The sequence below is a fragment of the Panulirus ornatus genome, chromosome 48, assembly GCF_036320965.1.
Source record: "Panulirus ornatus isolate Po-2019 chromosome 48, ASM3632096v1, whole genome shotgun sequence".
Classification (NCBI taxonomy): Eukaryota; Metazoa; Arthropoda; class Malacostraca; order Decapoda; family Palinuridae; genus Panulirus; species Panulirus ornatus.
This window is the reverse complement of record NC_092271.1, coordinates 10022191-10042227: the sequence shown is the minus strand read 5'-3', so window position 1 is coordinate 10042227 and position 20037 is coordinate 10022191. Positions and strand designations below refer to the sequence as shown.

The window sequence follows — 20037 nt, the reverse complement described above, 5'->3', positions numbered from 1 at the left end:
ATCGCTCCAGTTCACTCTATTCCTTGCCCTCCTTTCACCCTCCTGCATGTTCAGGCCCCGATCACACAAAATCTTTTTCACTCCATCTTTCCACCTCCAATTTGGTCTCCCTCTTCTCCTCGTTCCCTCCACCTCCGACACATATATCCTCTTGGTCAATCTTTCCTCACTCATTCTCTCCATGTGCCCAAACCACTTCAAAACACCCTCTTCTGCTCTCTCAACCACGCTCTTTTTATTTCCACACATCTCTCTTACCCTTACGTTACTCACTCGATCAAACCACCTCACACCACACTTGTCCTCAAACATCTCATTTCCAGCACATCCATCCTCCTGCGCACAACTCTATCCATAGCCCACGCCTCGCAACCATACAACATTGTTGGAACCACTATTCCTTCAAACATACCCATTTTTGCTTTCCGAGATAATGTTCTCGACTTCCACACATTCTTCAAGGCCCCCAGAATTTTCGCCCCCTCCCCCACCCTATGATCCACTTATTATTATTATTATTATTATTACTTTTTGCTTCAATTTGCTTAAACCCTGTGACATATTTCCTTGGAAAAGTAGCGAATTACACAACCTGTTGCATTTTCTATATCTCTCAGGTGTGGGTGTTCATTTACCCGTAAAGTTGGTATTCCTTCAGCAGCACATTGCCAATTCTTTATCATGTCAACGTTGATGGTGAACTCTGCCATTAGCTCCAGGATGGTTGAGTACGTCTGTTCCAGTGCTTCATGTAAAGTAACAAAACCTAAGGTAATAGAGTGTCATTCGTTGATCTTGCTATAACCTTCTTAGGTCACAGGCACATGTCCAGTTACACAAAAATGATCATTTAGAAAAATGATCCTTTTTTGTCATTACGTTTAGTGGGTTCGTTGTCTGAATATTGACCTGTCATTAGTCGAGAACCATTAGATCCAGTATATATATATATATATAAATATATATATATATATATATATATATATATATATATATATATATATATATATATATATATTTTATTTCTTTCTTTTAAACTATTCGCCATTTCCCGCGTTAGCGAGGTAGCGTTAAGAACCGAGGACTGGGCCTTTTTTGGAATATCCTCACCTGGCCCCCTCTGTTCCTTCTTTTGGAAAATTAAAAAAAAGAAACGAGAGGGGAGGATTTCCAGCCCCCCCGCTCCCTCCCCTTTTAGTCGCCTTCTACGACACGCAGGGAATACGTGGGAAGTATTCTTAATCCCCTATCCCCAGGGATCCCCAGGGATAAGTTATATATATATATATATATATATATATATATATATATATATATATTTCGATGCATTATTACATGACAGCTAGAGACTGAGTGTGAACGAATGGGGCATTTGTTGTCTTTTCCTAGCGCTACCTCGCACACATGAGGGGGGAGGGGGTTGTTAATTCATGTGTGGCGAGGTGGCGATGGGAATGAATAAAGGTAGACAGTATGAATTATGTACATGTGTATATATGTTTATGTCTGTGTGTGTATATATATATGTATACATTGAGATGTATAAGTATGTATATTTGCGTGTGTGGACGTGTATGTATATACATGTGTATGGGGGTGGGTTGGGCCATTCTTTCGTCTGTTTCCTTGCGCTTCCTCGCTAACGCGGGAGACAGCGACAAAGCAAAATGAATGAAATATAATAAATAAATAAATAAATAAATAAATATATATATATATATATATATATATATATATATATATATATATATATATATATATATATATATATATATATATATAATCATGAATTAAGTCAGAAGTTAAGCAGGTTTTGCTAGTAACACGTTACTTAATGACAGTTTTAGCAATATATCATAGTGAGATTCACGTGTTGATGGTTGGGGAGATTGTACATGACTCTCCTCAGGTCCGGGTTCTTGTGTGTGGTTCTGTTGTTGTCATGTTGCTCCAGAATAGTGACATCAGGCAGTCATGCCAGACCTGAAAATGGAATCACTTTTTTTTTTTATTTGCATACTCTCGAGGGGTTCATGAGTGGATTATGAACTTGCTGTGGTTGTGAAATTTTGACTTCATCTTGTGGATTTTTTTTGGTCCAGTAGCCAGTATGATATGACAAAACGTATGTCCCAGTTGTGTCCATGTCTTTTGAAACATAAATGGAGTAGTAGCAAAAAATGCAAAAATACAAAATTAGATTCAAGCGAAATGAGTTCCGCGGGTTGACCCGAGTTTTCAAATTAGAAAGGTCATGTAAGTAGAGGGAAAGGCGAAACATGGAAGAGAAACTGCTGAGCTTGGCCGTTATGGTGGCATCATAACGTCCACTCCTCGTGTGGTTGGTCGTGGTCTGTCCATAGGTAATTGTTAGCTATACAGTACAGGTGCACTTGCATTATGTGACGAGTATCTTGGTGGCAGGAATCATACATGGATTTGCATGATGGTGACGAGTTAAACCCTAGGATTTGGAATAAGTTTTAGTGGGACCAAACGCACAAGGGCGATGATGTCCTGATGGAATTGTCACCAGTGGTGAGAAGGTGGAGAAGGGCACGAAGTGATGGAGATGGGGCGTGAAGCGGCCGAGGGCCCATGAAGCGGTGGAAGAGGGTTTTGAAGTGGTGATGGGGGAGTGTGAAGCGGTGGACGGGAATGTGAAGACGTAGATGAGAGTGATGCCAGGACGTAAGAGTATATACCCAGGTAGGGTTAGTGAAGTGCAGCAACAGTGGAGGTAGTGTCCCGCCTCCGGGGAGGTGAGGTGGTGGCGCCAGGCTCAGGACGGAGGGTGCACGAACATGAGGAGGGAGGGTTGTGAGGGTGGCAGGATGGTGAGGAAGGACGGTGGAGGAAGATGAGGTGGGAGAGTGGGGGAAGATGGAAGGAGTGTAGAGGAGTGAGGTTGGAGGAAGATGGTGGTGATGAGAGGGTCAGGATGAGGGGAAGATGGATGCATAGATAAATGAGGATATGCCGTCAAGGGTATTGGGAGGCGAGTTTAGCGGTACCTGAATCCGTCGCCGAACTGACCATAGTTTTTTCCCAGCCTCATTTTTTGCAGCATAGAGATTGCAGATTGACCAATGGTGCTCGTATTGTTATGTTTACCAAGAATTAGAAAATCGTAATGCCCAGATTTCGGGGGGTTATTGCTCATTTTATTTCCACTTGAGTTAGGGGTGGAGTTGACTGTCAGGGAGGTGGGGGAGGGAGGGAGGTGGTGGCGAGAAGAGGGCGGCTGATGTTTTGTTCTGGGCATAGAGGCAAGGTCGGAGAGCTGGTTTGAGGGACGCAAGGGGTGGGGAGAGGCTCTCCGTAAGGCGGTAGGGGAGAGATGAGGCATGGGGAGAAGAGGAGGAAAGGTGACTTTGGTGAGTAAGGGAAGGACGAGGTTGGGATGAGAAGGAAATGGTGGAAAGGGAAAAATTTGGGTTTAGTTGTGAGGGTCTAGGAGGGGAGACGAGGATGGGCTGGGGAGAGAGGTGGAGGTATGGGCAGGCTGGGGAGCCAAGAGAAGAGGGGAAGGTCTTAAGTCTGCCCTCACTCTAAATTGGTACCGGGCGCGGCCTCCCTCCCTCCATCCCTCCCAGGGTCAGTTTCCCAAGACCACACCCAGCTAGCCAGCCCCCTGCTCTGCCCTGTCCGCCACCCACCTACCCACCCAGCTCCTTGCCCATCACCTAGCCAGCCCCCTGCCTTGTCCTATCCTGTCCTCTCCTCTCTTGCCCAGCAGGCCACCCTATGCTACCCTACCCTGCCCAATTAGTCACCCAGCCAACCTCTTACCCTACCCACCACCCAGACGGCTTTCAGTCCTTCCCACCACTTTTGCCTCCGGCCTGCAGTACTGTGTCAGTTCATGGGTGTTTCTCAGGGTGTATGCAGTGCATTAGTTATTGATGCTCCCTTTGATAAGATTGTATTCATATCTACTTGCTTCCAAAGTTATCCATGGCTGTATTGCTGCGTCCTCGTTCTCCTACATATTCGTGTACAAACCCTTCTCTCATGACAACATATTCATTGACGTATACTCATGGTGATTTATGTACTGTTCTTTACACGTACACTGCCCACGCTTTTACACATTGGCTCACGGCCATACTGCCATAAGAATACTGTTGTAAATGCCTACGGATTGATACTGCCTCACTTCAGCTAGCTTACTCCCACATTCATACATGCTCACACATCAGTATCAAATGATAATGTACACACACACACACACACACACACACACACACACACACACACACACACACACACACACACACACTCAACCAGACATAATACCGGTACGCTACACGTACGTGCCCACAAAATACATTTTCATATTTTTACATGCCTATCCTAGTGTACGTTTTTGCCATTCATGCATACACTCAGAAAAATACACGCAACCGTTCATACGCGTTAGAGCTAATACACACACACACACACACACACACACACACACACACACACACACACACACACACACACACACACACACACACTTATACATCCACATATTCGCCCCCAGTTCGTAGAGTTTCACACAATCGTACACGTAAACACAACTTATTTTCATACCCACCATATTCATTACCCATTCTGAAGCTTGCCTCTTGAAATGCATCAAGTCTCCAGTCCTAAATGAAGAGACTCGGTGCCATGAAAGTTCACCGTAGTAGAACTAGAGAGATTAAAGCCCACTCCTGTATATTGAGGGAGGTGCAGCTGTTGGACCAAGTGCGTCAGCTGATGACCAGAACACGGCAGGATCCTGGACAGCGGTGGCACGGAGTAGAAGCGTTGGCTGTGATGGCGTTGACACGATTGAACACTGTCATCATCAGTGCCTGTCATTAGTATGGATGTCTTATGGTAGTCTGTATCCGGAGTGTTGTAATGTTTCATTTTTTCAATGTATTTTTAGGATTGCTTTTCTATGGTAATGATAGCTAATAACAGATAATAATAGTTTGAAACTTATGGTGATTTTGTTTAACTTTATTGATACGCAGGTTTTATAAAACATATAATTAAACACGTGTGACGTGTGGTTCCTCGAGAATGTACAAGATGTGAGCAGAGAGAACGAGAATCACCGTAGTATTTCGTATTATTATTATCATTACTGGGAGACAGTCCAGGCATATTTGAATGGCTGTTGCCGGGCGTCGGTCGTGGAGCCTCTTTTTCTTGTTCTTGTCGCGGGGGAACTGGCCACGCCCTCTAGAGGTTGTGGAGCAGGAATGTGGCCGTAATGTTGAGGAGTAAGAGGAGGAATGTGGCCGCGATGTGGTGGAGGTAGATGGCCCTGGGAAGGGCTTAGCCAAGAGTGTCAGAGGCAATCCTGAGGCGGCACCTTCGGCAGGGCAATGAAAGGCCTCCTCACGGCAGTAACTCAGGCTAAAAGAGGCTCGGGATCGTTGGCCTAAATGCCCTTCGTTGTATAATACCCGGGCTAGAGGAGGAGAACGACCCGTCGACTTACCAAACGTAACTGAGAATCATTACCGATGTATGAAAAGCTTTACGGTGTATTCTTATGTAGGATGTATGAGGGATGACCTGCACTGCAGTGAGAACACTTCCATACGTGTTGGACGATATAGTAAGACTCACCTAGAAAACTCTTGAGACTGTGTTGGGTTTGTAACTTTAAAACAAGGAGGACTTACGCACATATATGACCTGATTATGGGGACAAGTTTAAAAGATGTATAGGTGCCATCATTTTTTCCCCTCAGAGCAGTAGTTTTATACATCCTGGGGTTATAACCGCCTTAGTATAGAGTACTGTTCACATGTTTGGGGAGGTTCTTACTCCTAGCCCCTCCATTAAATGAGGAATTAGAAGCCTTCCTTTTCTTTAATTCTTCTATCATCACCCATCTTAAGCAATCTCTTTGTGTCCGCTGCGCTATTCCTGTTCTTTTTCTGCTTTGCAGATATTATTTTGGCCTCTGTTCTCGTGAGCTGTCTGCATGCGTCTGGCTGCTGCTTTCCCGTTTATCTTTGGAGGCTGGCCACCGTCATGATACTTCCTGCCTCTCTCACACAGCTCTAGTGTGGATTTATCTTCCTCTTCTCCTCTTTCCATAATCAACCTACCTTTAAGATTCAGGTCTTTAAACTCCTGCGAAGCCCTGATTATTTTTGTAGCCTTTTTCTCTCTCATCCATTTACCCAAGATGGCCTTTGGTAGGTCCATGATTTGCTCGCTCCATGTTTGATAATAAAAAAAGAGTATTTAATCCAAGGGTAAAATAGGAACTTATAGGATGTTCATTGTTACTGGCGTGGTTTAGGTCATGCAAGAAGAATGAAACTATGACCAAAGAGCATTCCTCATTTTCTCCACTAGCGACAGTAACATATTCTGAAAGTGTAGTATGTTTTGAAATTAACTTCAGTATTTATCTGAACTGCGCTTTACCTGACGAAAACTGATCATACAGTAATTTATACGAGTTAGCACAGTAGACAGTTAAACATGGTTGTCCTTGGATTCTGAATCATATTTTATATATATATATATATATATATATATATATATATATATATATATATATATATATATATATATATATATATATATATATTTTATATCTGTTGTGGATGAGAGAGCTTGGGAAGTGAGTCAGTTGTTGTTCGCTGATAATACAACGCTGGTGGATGATTCATATGAGAAATTGCAGAAGCTGGTGACTGAGTTTGGTAAAGTGTGTGAAAGAAGAAAGTTGAGAGTAAATGTGAATAAGAGCAAGGTTATTAGGTACAGTAGGGTTGAGGGTCAAGTCAATTGGGAGGTGAATTTGAATGGAGAAAAACTGGAGGAAGTGAGGTGTTTTAGATATCTGGGAGTGGATCTGGCAGCGGATGGAAGCGGAAGTGGATCATAGGGTGGGGGAGGGGGCGAAAATTCTGGGAGCCTTGAAGAATGTGTGGAAGTCGAGAACATTGTCTCGGAAAGCAAAAATGGGTATGTTTGAAGGAATAGTGGTTCCAACAATGTTGTATGGTTGCGAGGCGTGGGCTATGGATAGAGTTGTGCGCAGGGGGATGGATGTGCTGGAAATGAGATGTTTGAGGACAATGTGTGGTGTGAGGTGGTTTGATCGAGTAAGTAACGTAAGGGTAAGAGAGATGTGTGGAAATAAAAAGAGCGTGGTTGAGAGAGCAGAAGAGGGTGTTTTGAAATGGTTTGGGCACATGGAGAGAATGAGTGAGGAAAGATTGACCAAGAGGATATATGTGTCGTAGGTGGAGGGAACGAGGAGAAGAGTGAGACCAAATTGGAGGTGGAAAGATGGAGTGAAAAAGATTTTGTGTGATCGGGGCCTGAACATGCAGGAGGGTGAAAGGAGGGCAAGGAATAGAGTGAATTGGAGCGATGTGGTATACCGGGGTTGACGTGCTGTCAGTGGATTGAATCAGGGCATGTGAAGCGTCTGGGGTAAACCATGGAAAGCTGTGTAGGTATGTATATTTGCGTGTGTGGACGTATGTATATACATGTGTATGGGGGTGGGTTGGGCCATTTCTTTCGTCTGTTTCCTTGCGCTACCTCGCAAACGCGGGAGACAGCGACAAAGCAAAAAAAAAAAAAAAAAATGTGTATATATATATATATATATATATATATATATATATATATATATATATATATATATATATCGCTCAAGATCCTTTTCACTCCATCCTTCCACCTCCAATTTGGTCTCCCACTTCTCGTTCCCTCCACCTCTGACACATATGTCCTCTGTAAATCTTTCCTCACTCAATCTCTCCGTATGACCAAAAATTTCAATACACCCTCTTCTGCTCTCTCAACCACACACTTTATTACTAGAAATCTCTCTCACCCATTCATTACTTACTCGATCAAACCACCTCACACCACATATTGTCCTCAAACATCTCATTTCCAACACCTCCACCCTCTTCCGCACAACCCTATCCATATCCCATACCTCACAACCATATAACATTGTTGGAACCACTATTCCTTCAAACATACCCATTTTTGCTCTCCGAGATAACGTTCTCGCCATCCACACATTTTTTCAATGCTCCCAGAACTTTCGCCCCCTCCCCCTCCCTTTGACTCACTTCCGCTTCCATGGTTCCATCTGCTGCCAAATCCACTCCCAGATATCTAAAACTCTTCAGTTCCTCAAGTTTTTCTCCATTCAAACTCACCTGCCAATTTACTTGTCCTTCAACCCTACTGTACCTTATAATCTTGCTCTTATTCACTTTTACTCTCTGCTTTCTTCTTTCACACTCTTTACCAAACTCAGTCACTAGCTTCTGCAGTTTCTCATCCGAATCGGCCACCAGCGCTTTATCATCAGCGAACAACAGTTGACTCACTTCCCATGCCCTCTCATCCTCAACAGACTGCATACTTGCCCCTCTCTCCAAAACTCTTGCATTCTCTTCCCTAACATCCCCATCCATAAACAAATTAAACAACCATGGAGACATCACGCACCCCTGCCGCAAACCGACATTCACTGAGAACCAATCACTTTCCTCTTTTCCTACTCGTACACATGCCTTACATCCTCTATAAAAAACTTTTCACTGCTTCTAGCAACTTGCCTCCCACACAATGTAATCTTAATACCTTCCACAGAGCATCTCTATCAACTCTATCATATGCCTTCTCCAGATCCATAAATGTTACACAAAAACCCATTTCCTTTTCTAAGCATTTCTCACATACATTCTTCAAAGCAAACACCTGATCCACACATCCTCTACCACTTATGAAACTACACTGCTCTTCCCCAGTCTGATGCTCTGTACATGCCTTCACCCTCTCAATGAATTCCCTTCCATATAATTTCCCAGGAATACTCAACAAAAGTATACCTCTGTAATTTGAGCACTCACTCTTATTCCCTTTGCCTTTGTAGAATGGCACTATGCATGCATTTCGCCAATCCTCATGCACATCACCATGAGTCATACATACATTGAATATCCCTACCAACCAGCCAACAACACAGTCACCCCCTTTTTTAATAGATTCCACCACTGTACTACCACCCAGTCCCGCTGCTTTGCCGGCTGTCATTTTCCGCAAAGCTTTTACTACCTCTTCTCTGTTTACCAAATCATTCTCCCTAACCCTCTCACTTCGCACTCCAGCTCGACCAGAACACCCTATATCTGCCACTCTGTCATCTAACACATTCAACAAACCTTCAAAATACTCACTCCATCTCCTTCTCACATCACCACTACTTGGTAATACCTCCCCATTAGCCCCCTTCAACGATGTTCCCATTTGTTCTCTTACGCTTTTTATTTGCATCCTTCCAAAACATCTTTTTATTCTCCCTAAAATTTAATGATACTCTCACCCCAACTCTCATTTGCCCTCTTTTTCACCTATTGCTCCTTTCTCTTGACCTCCTACCTCTTTCTTTTATACATCTCCCAATCATTTGCACTATATATATATATATATATATATATATATATATATATATATATATATATATATATATATATATACATACACACACACCCATTTTTGCTCTCCGAGATAACGTTCTCGCCTTCCACATGTGCTTCAACGCTTCCAGAACCATCGCCCCCTCCCCCACCCTGTGACTCACCTCCGATTCCATGGTTTCATCCGCTGCTAAGTCCACTCTTAGGTATCTAAAACACTTCTTCCTCCAGTTTTTCTTCATTTAAACTTACCTCCCAAGTATCTTGTCCCTCAACCCTCGGCATGTGAAGCGTCTGGGGTAAACCATGGAAAGCTCTGTGGGGCCTGGATGTGGCAAGGGAGCTGTGGTTTCGGGCATTATTGCATGACAGCTAGAGACTGAGTGTGAACGAATGTGGCCTTTGTTGTCTTTTCCTAGCGCTGCCTCGCACACATGAGGGGGGAGGGGGATGTTATTCCATGTGTAGCGAGGTGGCGATGGGAATAAATAAAGGCAGACAGTATGAATTATGTACATGTGTATAGATGTATATGTCTGTGTGTGTATATATATGTGTACATTGAGATGTATAGGTATGTATATTTGCGTGTGTGGACTTGTATGTATATACATGTGTATGGGGGTGGGTTGGGCCATTTCTTTCGTCTGTTTCCTTGCGCTACCTCGCAAACGCGGGAGACAGCGACAAAGCAAAATAAATATGAATATATATATATATATATATATATATATATATATATATATATATATATATATATATATATATATATATATGGATGTGGAAAGGGAGCTGTGGTTTCGGTGCATTATTACATGACAGCTAGAGACTGGTGTGAACGAATGGGGCCTTTGTTTTTTCCTAGCGCTACCTTGCACACATGAGGGGAGAGGGGGTTGTTATTCCATGTGTGGTGAGGTGGCGATGGGAATGAATAAGGGCAGACAGTATGAATCATGTACATGTGTATATATGTATATGTCTGTGTATGTATATATATGTATACATTGAGATGTATAGGTATGTATATTTGCGTGTGTGGCTGTGTATGTATATACATGTGTATGTGGGTGGGTTGGGCCATTCTTTCGTCTGTTTCCTTGCGCTAACTCGCTAACGCGGGAGACAGCGACAAAGCAAAATAAATAAATATATATATATATATATATATATATATATATATATATATATATATATATATATATATATATATAATGAATTGTTATTTTATACGTAGGTACATTTATTTTGTCATAGGTATATATGTTTTTACACATGTATTTTCTTTTATTTATATAAAAGACGAACATACATAAGCATGTACGCGCACATATGTAAGATGCGGGAGCACCTGGGTAAACGCACCTATTGATAAATGAAGAACCGTTGAGGTCGACTTTTTTTTTTTTTTTTTTTTTTTTTTTCTTTTTGAGGTAAAAGTTAAGAGGAGTGTCGTGTACTTCCCTCGTGCGGCTTCTTGCCTTGGAAAGTGTCCGGGTCGGGTGTAGACCATATTTTGACATTTTTGTCCTGTCTGCAAAACATGTTTCCGTGTGCCTGCTTGTCTGTCTGTTTATAGCTATCTCTCATTTTGATTTATGTCTATGTCTTTGTGTTTGTAGCCTCCCTGCTAGTGTGTAACAGACTTGTGCACATGCAGTAGAGGAGTATGGCAAGCATGCAAGTCCGTTGGGAATGGTAACCACAGTATGTGTCGCAGGTGTACAGAGGTCCTCATGAGCACACTGGCGTCACTATAGGTTGGTGATACCTGGCTGAATCACCTGTCTCCTGTGGTTGATAAAACGCAGTGAACGCTAGTTGGAACCTGGCAATCTGATGCAGTACACGAGCGGTTTTCGTGGAACCTGGTCGTCTGCTGCCCTACAATGACTGTCATGTTGGACCCTGGTTGTCTGCTGCAGTACACAAACTGGTGTGCCACAGCTTGCTGATTGTAGTTGATGGCCAATCTGGTGGATTTGTTTGCTTGCTGATGATGATGATGATGACGATTGTAAGATTTACACAAATGAAGCCGGGGGCAACTACACCAGTTTGAATGACCCCGCAGAGACAGGTCTCTGCTGCTGCCGTTCTGCGAATGCAACCAGAACATGTGCCAGCCTCTCTCTCTCTCTCTCTCTCTCTCTCTCTCTCTCTCTCTCTCTCTCTCTCTCTCTATCTCTATCTCTCTCTCCTTCACAGTACTTAAGGTTACTTACAATTTTGTAAAAAGCAAGGCTATCGCGTAGCGCTCACCACTCACCGCAGTGAAAAAACTGTAAAGTTGCGAAAAGCGAGTCATGTGAGGTATGTGTTGTCAGGAGTTATGTGTGGGATAAAGGTATTGTGTGTTAGTGGACTGAATTCCAGCAGCCCAGGTATGGGCAAGGCAGAAATATGAGAGACCCACCTGGGGCAAAGAAATGAAACTTGATAACCACTGAAATGCCGGCCTACATCGTAGCCGTCAATAACCCTCCCGACACCCGGGCGGGTATTGCCAGTAATGCCTCTCTGGTCGGTGGCTGCGTATCATATACAGGAGAGAGAGAGAGAGAGAGAGAGAGAGAGAGAGCAGAACTACACCTTGAGGAATGGGACCAGTTGGGAAGATGGTAATGACCACCTCGATCCTTTGGAGGGTCTTGATAATGTTGACCAGATCTTGGAATTCAGAAGGAATGCATATTGTACAACTCTTGGTAGAAATAGTCCAGGAACATCTTGTATTACACGTGATGACTCTGCATTTGACCTGAGCCATAAGGGATGGATCAAAGGCCAGACCATCATACCCAAGCGTCGTCACGCCTTTCTAGAAAAAAAAAATCACGGTTCTCAAGACGTTCGAGGCTTCAGAAAATGGTCATGGCTCTTGATAAATGTGATCTACTGTGTAAGGCAGTGGAAGCAAGACGTGCGTGGACCCAGCCAGGAGAGGAAGGGAATTTTGGAGGAGGAAAGGCCTAGTGGGAGTCGTGATATACATCAGGTGGTGCCGGACGCCTTGGTGGCCGCTGCTCCCCGGACGCTGACTTGGCACAGCTACCACCAACTTCACCGCAGTACTACTATAAACTATATTTAGAACTTAACCACTTCCTCACATTCTCTCTCTCTCTCTCTCTCCCTCCACCAAATGACCCATCCTGCTCAGATGATGATGATGATGATTGATGCTTTCACGTGAGTATCTCATTGTCTGTGTCTTTCCAGACACACCAAACTCGGAGATAATTTAACCGGAGCCATCGAGAGCATTTACAAACAAAGACGACTCAGGAAATATGTTTGGAATATATTATTTATAGCAAATTTTGGTCTTGGCTAATTTCATTGTTTGGCAAAGTGGGAACAGTGGTTTTATCTTTTAACACAGTTTGCAGTTTTGGAGATTTGAGAGGAACCTGTTAAACCTGACCATAATAGTTTCGAATCAGTAAAAATCCCTATCATTTGTATGGACCAACCACCTGAAGTATAGATTCAAAAGTTTATTCTTAAGACGAAAGGGCCCCTTTCGTCATAAGAATAAACTTGATTTTGGAACTAGATTGCAAAAGCTCAGATCATCAGCGCAGTGTCTTCCACAGTTGGCGAGTGATTCTTTGATGGTGCTAGAACGTAGTGTATTTACATTATCTTGTAGATAAGGGACGTTACATTTATTCCGCAGATTATATCTTGTTTTGCTTGATATTTTCTCATCATGATCAACTAGTTTGGTCTACAGTCCTGCTGAAAGATTAGGGCTCAGATAAGACGCAGTCACCACAGCAGAGTCACCGGTGTCAGCTGGTGCCAATTATCCCCCTACGAGGACGATGCAACCTGTAGTGAGATCATCTCAGATCTTGTGGTTAGAGGTGCTTGTGTGTGGGGCAAGTAGTAAAGCTTCTCCGTGGAGGTTCATAATGGTCTCAATTTTTTATTGAAACATTCAGACTGGATGGTTATGACGTCAGTCTGAATGCTTTCATCTTACTGGATTGTTTCCGAGGAAGATGTAAACTTCAGTGTTGGTAGTGACTATATGTCGCCACCACTCAGGTCTGTTGGGTGAATCTCGTGGAACTAGTAGCACTCAAGGAGAAGGCAGGAGTTATGGTGGATGAATATCCACTTTAAATTCCTGCCGTGTTGCTCTGATTCCCACATAATCAGCTGGAAACTGTTTCGTATTAGGTCCATTAGCGGGTGGTTGTGTTTAAAAGCAGTGCCAGTTATATGATAGACCTAACTCTTAACTCCTCAAACTTGATTCCTACCACTTCAGTAAATAACGACAAACCTGGACCCACCAACACCACTGTGGTCATATTGTCTTCCAGTTTACTGAGTTACATCGACTTGACCTTTGATTGAGTGGGATTGACCCTGCTTAGTGGTGCTGGTGTAACAGTAGGTAGCCTGTGTATAGCCAATGGTTTCTGCTACGTAAGATTGTGATTTACTCAGTGGGAAGTGTGTGCTAAGCTGTGTTGGTCCTGAACTCCTTCTTAATAGTACTGTGTTGGATGTTAGTAAGTTGGACATATCAGGATTCCAGTTTAAGCAAGAGCCTGCGAAGTGTTCCCTAACATCCTTAAGCTTCATTAAATTTGCACTAGATCCGTGTCCCGGTATATGAGTAGATTTTGAAGTTGTGGGTCTTAGCTGTTGTATGCTGATGAGGACGGTTGTGTTTTTTTTTTTTTTTGTGGGTCACATCACCATTCACAGCGCTAGTATTACTGACGCTGGTTTGCTGGCGATGTTACTATGTACCCTGTGTTAACGTCAGCTTCAGGTTACGTTGCCACATAAAGTTGAGAGATTGTGTAACAACACATTGCTGGCATATGTTAACAGTCATGTAGATTATACCAATACTTCTCTGTAATGTCTGCTCTCGCCATGTATTTGTTGTGATCGTTTTAACCAAGAGTAATAGTTTTTATTTTTATTTTTTCGCCCGGACGTGGAATGGTAAAGTTGATACATATGCGATTAGATAACGGGTAGAATTGATTGCACCTGTTCTTCTCTGCACCTAATGATATCTACAAGTTATAAGTTACAGATATAGGAATTCGGGTATAGAGGGAGAAAACTTTATATGTTCCACATTTGCTTGAGTGTCCTTGTTCACTGGAATGTGCTCATATTGTGATCAAGGAGTTCCTGTGTTTGGTGTGTATATGTACACATATTCACACATGCACTCATATTCGCACTCAAACTTGCATAGGGTCACGCAAAACACAGTGACACATTTTGTACACTTGTAAACACATGCACATGCAGACTCACGCATCTTAACATATTCGCAGGTGTATACACACACACACACACACCACACACACACACACACACACACACACACACACACACACACACACAAAATTTAACTGAGAAGCAGCTTGGTTTCAGAGGGAAGAAGTCTTATGTTACAAATCATGGAGTTTTATTACAGTGAAAACTTGCTTAGATAAATGAGACGGATGGATGAACTACATGTTATTGGAGTGTCAGAAGGCGATAGACCCTTCTGTAGGAGGCTGGTGATAAAAGAATACTTATATAGGCAGGTAGAAACGTTTACACGGAAGTCATCGGGGAAAATACATGGTAAGGATTTACATTAAAACTGAATATAAAGTGGTGTTCTACAGGGTTTGCTCTTGAGACCGCTACTGAAGTTATTCTGTAATGAAGCCAAACATGGTGGTTTTTCTTAACTATATTGCTGTCATCGTACATCAGTCCTAGAAGGTCTTGTTAGGAGAAAGGGACATCCCAGAAAATATCAGTTGTTTACATTTCTAATGTATTCGTTGAACGACAGAATATTTCACTTGTAAGTAAACATTTCGAGTTGTTGCCGCTTACGACTAACGAGATGAGAGCGATGATGGAGGCCCAGCAACCATGTGAGTGAGTCTTTGCTCGAAGACTCATGAATACACCTCTTATCCTGATACAGACCTCTTGTCTGCAGACTCAGCCCAGGCGGGGAGGGGCGAGCGCTTTAATTAGTGGGTGGGGGGAAGTGGTTCACCCCCTCCATCCCTCCCCACGGATATACGAGACGACGTCAGGCCGTGATTGGTTACTCGCACCACACATGAGGTACGAGAAACAGGAGGGTGGGGAAGGGAAAAAGTAGGTTGTTAGTTCGGGATAAAGGAAAGGAGGGGAGCAGTCGTAGGGTGTTTAAGAGAATGAAGAATGTTTGGAGCAGCGAGGAAGTGGAAACCATGGGCCCCAAGGTCAAAAGAGTTTGGAAGAGGCAGTATTATTGCTGGAGATTGGAAGAGAAGGACAATGAATCCTGAAGGTAGCAACGGTAGTTTGGTCCCATGGGAGAGCCACTTCACCAACTGCACTCTCCTACCCGGCAACCACCACCTCCATCATCCTCCCCTCCCCCCTACCCACACCGCCAGCATTCACTGGCCTCAAGTGCCGTGGAAACCTAGAATCTTCCATTAAGATTCTGCCTCCTTCACCCTCTCGCTCTCTCTTCACACACACACACACACACACACGTGTATATATATATATATATATATATATATATATATATATATATATATATATATATATATATATATTATTTATTAATTTATTTTGCTTAGTCGCTGTCTCCCGCGAGGTAGCGCAAGGAAACAGACGAAAGAATGGCCCAACCCACCCACATACACATGTATATACATACATGTCCACACACGCAAATATACATACCTATACATCTCAACGTATACATATATATACACACACAGACATACACATATATACACATGTACATAATTCATACTGTCTGCCTTTATTCATTCCCATCGCCAACCCGCCACACATGAAATAACAACCCCCTACCCCCTCATGTACGGGCGGTATCGCTAGGAAAAGACAACATAGGCCACATTCGTTCACACTCAGTCTCTAGCTGTCATGTAATAATGCACCGAAACCACAGCTCCCTTTCCACATCCAGGCCCCACAGAACTTTCCATGGTTTACCCCAGACGCTTCACATGCCCTGGTTCAATCCATTGACAGCACATTGACCCCGGTATACCACATCGTTCCAATTCACTCTATTCTTTGCACGCCTTTCACCCTCCTGCATGTTCAGGCCCCGATCACTCAAAATCTTTTTCACTCCATCCTTCCACCTCCAATTTCGTCTCCCACTTCTTCTCGTTCCCTCCACCTCTGACACATATATCCTCTTTGTCAATCTTTCCTCACTCATTCTCTCCATGTGACCAAACCATTTCAAAACACCCTCTTCTGCTCTCTCAACCACGCTCTTTTTATTACCACACATCTCTCTTACCCTATTATTACTTACTCGATCAAGCCATCTCGCACCACATACTGTCCTCAAACATCTCATTTCCAGCACATCCACCCTCCTCTGCACAACTATCTCCATAGCCCACGCCTCGCAACCATATAACATTTTTGGAACCACTATTCCTTCAAACATATCCATTTTTGCTTTCCGAGATAATGTTCTCGACTTCCACACATTCTTGAACGCTCCCAGAACTTTCGCCTCCTCCCCCACCCAATGATTCACTTCCGCTTCCATGGTTCCATCCGCTGCCAAATCCACTCCCAGATATCTAAAACGCTTCACTTCGTCCAGTTTTTCTCCATTCAAACTTACCTCCTAATTGATTAGTCCCTCAACCCTACTGTACCTAATAACCTTGCTCTTATTCGCAGTTACTCTCATCTTTCTTCTGTCACACACTTTACCAAACTCAGTCACCAGCTTCTGCAGTTTCTCACACGAATCAGCTACGAGCGCTGTATCATCAGCGAACAACAACTGACTCACTTCCCAAGCTCTCTCATCCACAACAGACTTCATACTTGCCCCTCTTTCCAAAACTCTTGCATTCACCTCCCTGACAACCCCATCCATAGACAAACAACCATGGAGACATTACACACCCCTGCCACGAACTTACATTCACTGAGAACCAATCACTTTCCTCTCTTCCTACACGTACACTTGCCTTACATCCTCGATAAAAACTTTTCACTGCTTCTAACGACTTGCCTCCCACACCATATATTCTTAATACCTTCCGCAGAGCATCTCTATCAACTCTATCATATGCCTTCTCTAGATCCATAAATGCTACATACAAATCCATTTGCTTTTCTAAGTATTTCTCACCTACATTCTTCAAAGCAAACACCTGATTCACGTATCCTCTGCCACTTCTGAAACCACACTGCTCTTCCCCAATCTGATAATCTGTACATCCCTTCACCCTCTCAATCAATACCCTCCCATACAATTTACCAGGAATACTCTACAAACTTGTACCTCTGTAATTTGAGCACTCACTCTTATCCCCTTTGCCTTTGTACAATGGCACTATGCAAGCATTCCGCAAATCCTCAGGCACCTCACCATGAATCATACATACGTTAAATAACCTTACCAACCAGTCAACAGTACAGTCACCCCCGTTTTTAATAAATTCTACTGCAATACCATCCAAACCCTTTGCCTTGCCGGCTCTCATCTTCCGCAAAGCGTTTACTACCTCTTCTCTGTTTACCAAATCATTCTCCCTAACCCTTTCACTTTGCACTCCACCTCGACCAAAACACCCTATATCTGCCACTCTATCATCAAACACATTCAACAAACCTTCAAAATACTCACTCCATCTCCTCACATCACCACTACTTGTTATCACCTCCCCATTAGCCCCCTTCACTGAAGTTCCCATTTGTTCCCCTGTCTTACGCACTTTATTTACCTCCTTCCAAAACATCTTTTTATTCTCCCTAAAATTTAATATTACTCTCTCACCCCTACTCCTATTTGCCCTCTTTTTCACCTCTTGCACCTTTCTCTTGACCTCCTGCCTCTTTCTTTTATACATCTCCCACTCATTTGCATTATTTCCCTGCAGAAATCGTCCAAATGCCTCTCTCTTCTCTTTCACCAATAATCTTACTTCTTCATCCCACCACTCACTACCCTTTCTAATCAACCCACCTCCCACGCTTCTCATGCCACAAGCATCTTTTGCGCAAGCCATCACTGCTTCCCTAAATACATCCCATTCCTCCCCCACTCCTCTTACCTCCTTTGTTGTCACCATTTTCCATTCTGCACTCAATCTCTCCTGTACTTCCTCACACAAGTCTCCTTCCCAAGCTCACTTACTCTCACCTCGCTCTTCACCGCAACATTCTCTCTTCTTTTCTTAAAACCTCTACAAATCTTCACCTTCGCCTCCACAAGATAATGATCATACATCCCTCCAGTTGCACCTCTCAGCACATGAACATCCAAAAGTCTCTCTTTCGCGCGCCTATCAATTAACACGTAATCCAATAACGCTCTCTGGCCATCTCTCCTACTTACATACGTATACTTATGTATATCTTTTTAAACCAGGTATTCCCAATCACCAGTCCTTTTTCATTACATAAATCTACACGCTCTTCACCATTTCCATTTACAACACAGAACACCCCATGTACACCAATCATTCCCTCAACTGCCACATTACTCACCTTTGCATTCAAATCACTCATCACTATAACCCGGTCTCGTGCATCAAAACTACCAACACACTCACTCATCTGCTCCCAAAACACTTGCCTCTAATGATCTTTCTTCTCACACCCAGGCGCATATGCACCAATAATCACCCATCTCTCTCCATCCACTTTCAGTTTTACCCATATCAATCTAGAGTTTACTTTCTTACACTGTCACATACTCCCACCACTCCTGTTTCAGTAGTGCTACTCCTTCCCTTGCTCTTGTCCTCTCACTAACCCCTGACTTTACTCCCAAGACATTCCCAAACCACTCTTCCCCTTTACCCTTGAGCTTCGTTTCACTCAGAGCCAAAACATCCAGGTTCCTTTCCTTAAACATACTACCTATCTCTCCTTTTTTCTCATCTTTGTTACATCCACACACATTTAGATACCCCAATCTGAGCCTTCGAGGAGGATGAGCACTCCCCGCGTGACCCCTTCTTCTGTTTCCCTTTTTAGAAAGTTGAAATACAAGGAGGGGAGGGTTTCCAGCCCCCTCGCTCTCGTCCCCTTTAGTCGCCCAACCCACTCACATACACATGTATATACATACACGCCCACACATGCACATATACATACCTATACATTTCAAGGTATACATTCATATACATACGTAGACATATGCATATATACACATGTACATATTCATACTTGCTGGCTTTATGAGAGAGAGAACTAGTGCGCGCAATGTAGGAATGGCGTATACATGTCCATAGGGGTGATACAAAATGAAAGTGTCAAGCTTTAGATAGTTGTAATCGCACATGTGCAGTTGTTTACAATGTGGCAGTAAGAACGTGAACGGAGGAGAACGAACATAATTGTACAAAATGCCACAAATTCCTATCTTTTTTCTTCGTTATAAGACATTACTCGAGGTGGATGTTTCGCCATAGTTTAGACGGAACTGTTGTGTACGTAGAATTGCAATAAATCATCGCCAGTAAACCATCAGGAATTGAAGTTTAGGAGAACATTTTAGACATAGCGACACACTGC

General features: G+C 43.2%; 1 protein-coding gene across 8 annotated transcripts in view; it reads left to right on the top strand.

Annotated features, from left to right (window-relative positions):
• The window catches only part of capt (adenylyl cyclase-associated protein 1), a 424491-nt gene that overhangs the window by 75085 nt on the left and 329369 nt on the right, over positions 1 to 20037 (top strand). The window contains exon 1 of one of the 8 annotated variants that reach the window (XM_071690543.1): positions 623 to 771. The exons of the other annotated variants lie outside the window; for them this stretch is intronic. The gene's annotated coding sequence lies outside the window, so the exon portion shown is untranslated. Of the gene's footprint in view, positions 1 to 622; positions 772 to 20037 lie in introns of those variants that run through there. 8 annotated transcript variants of the gene reach the window in all.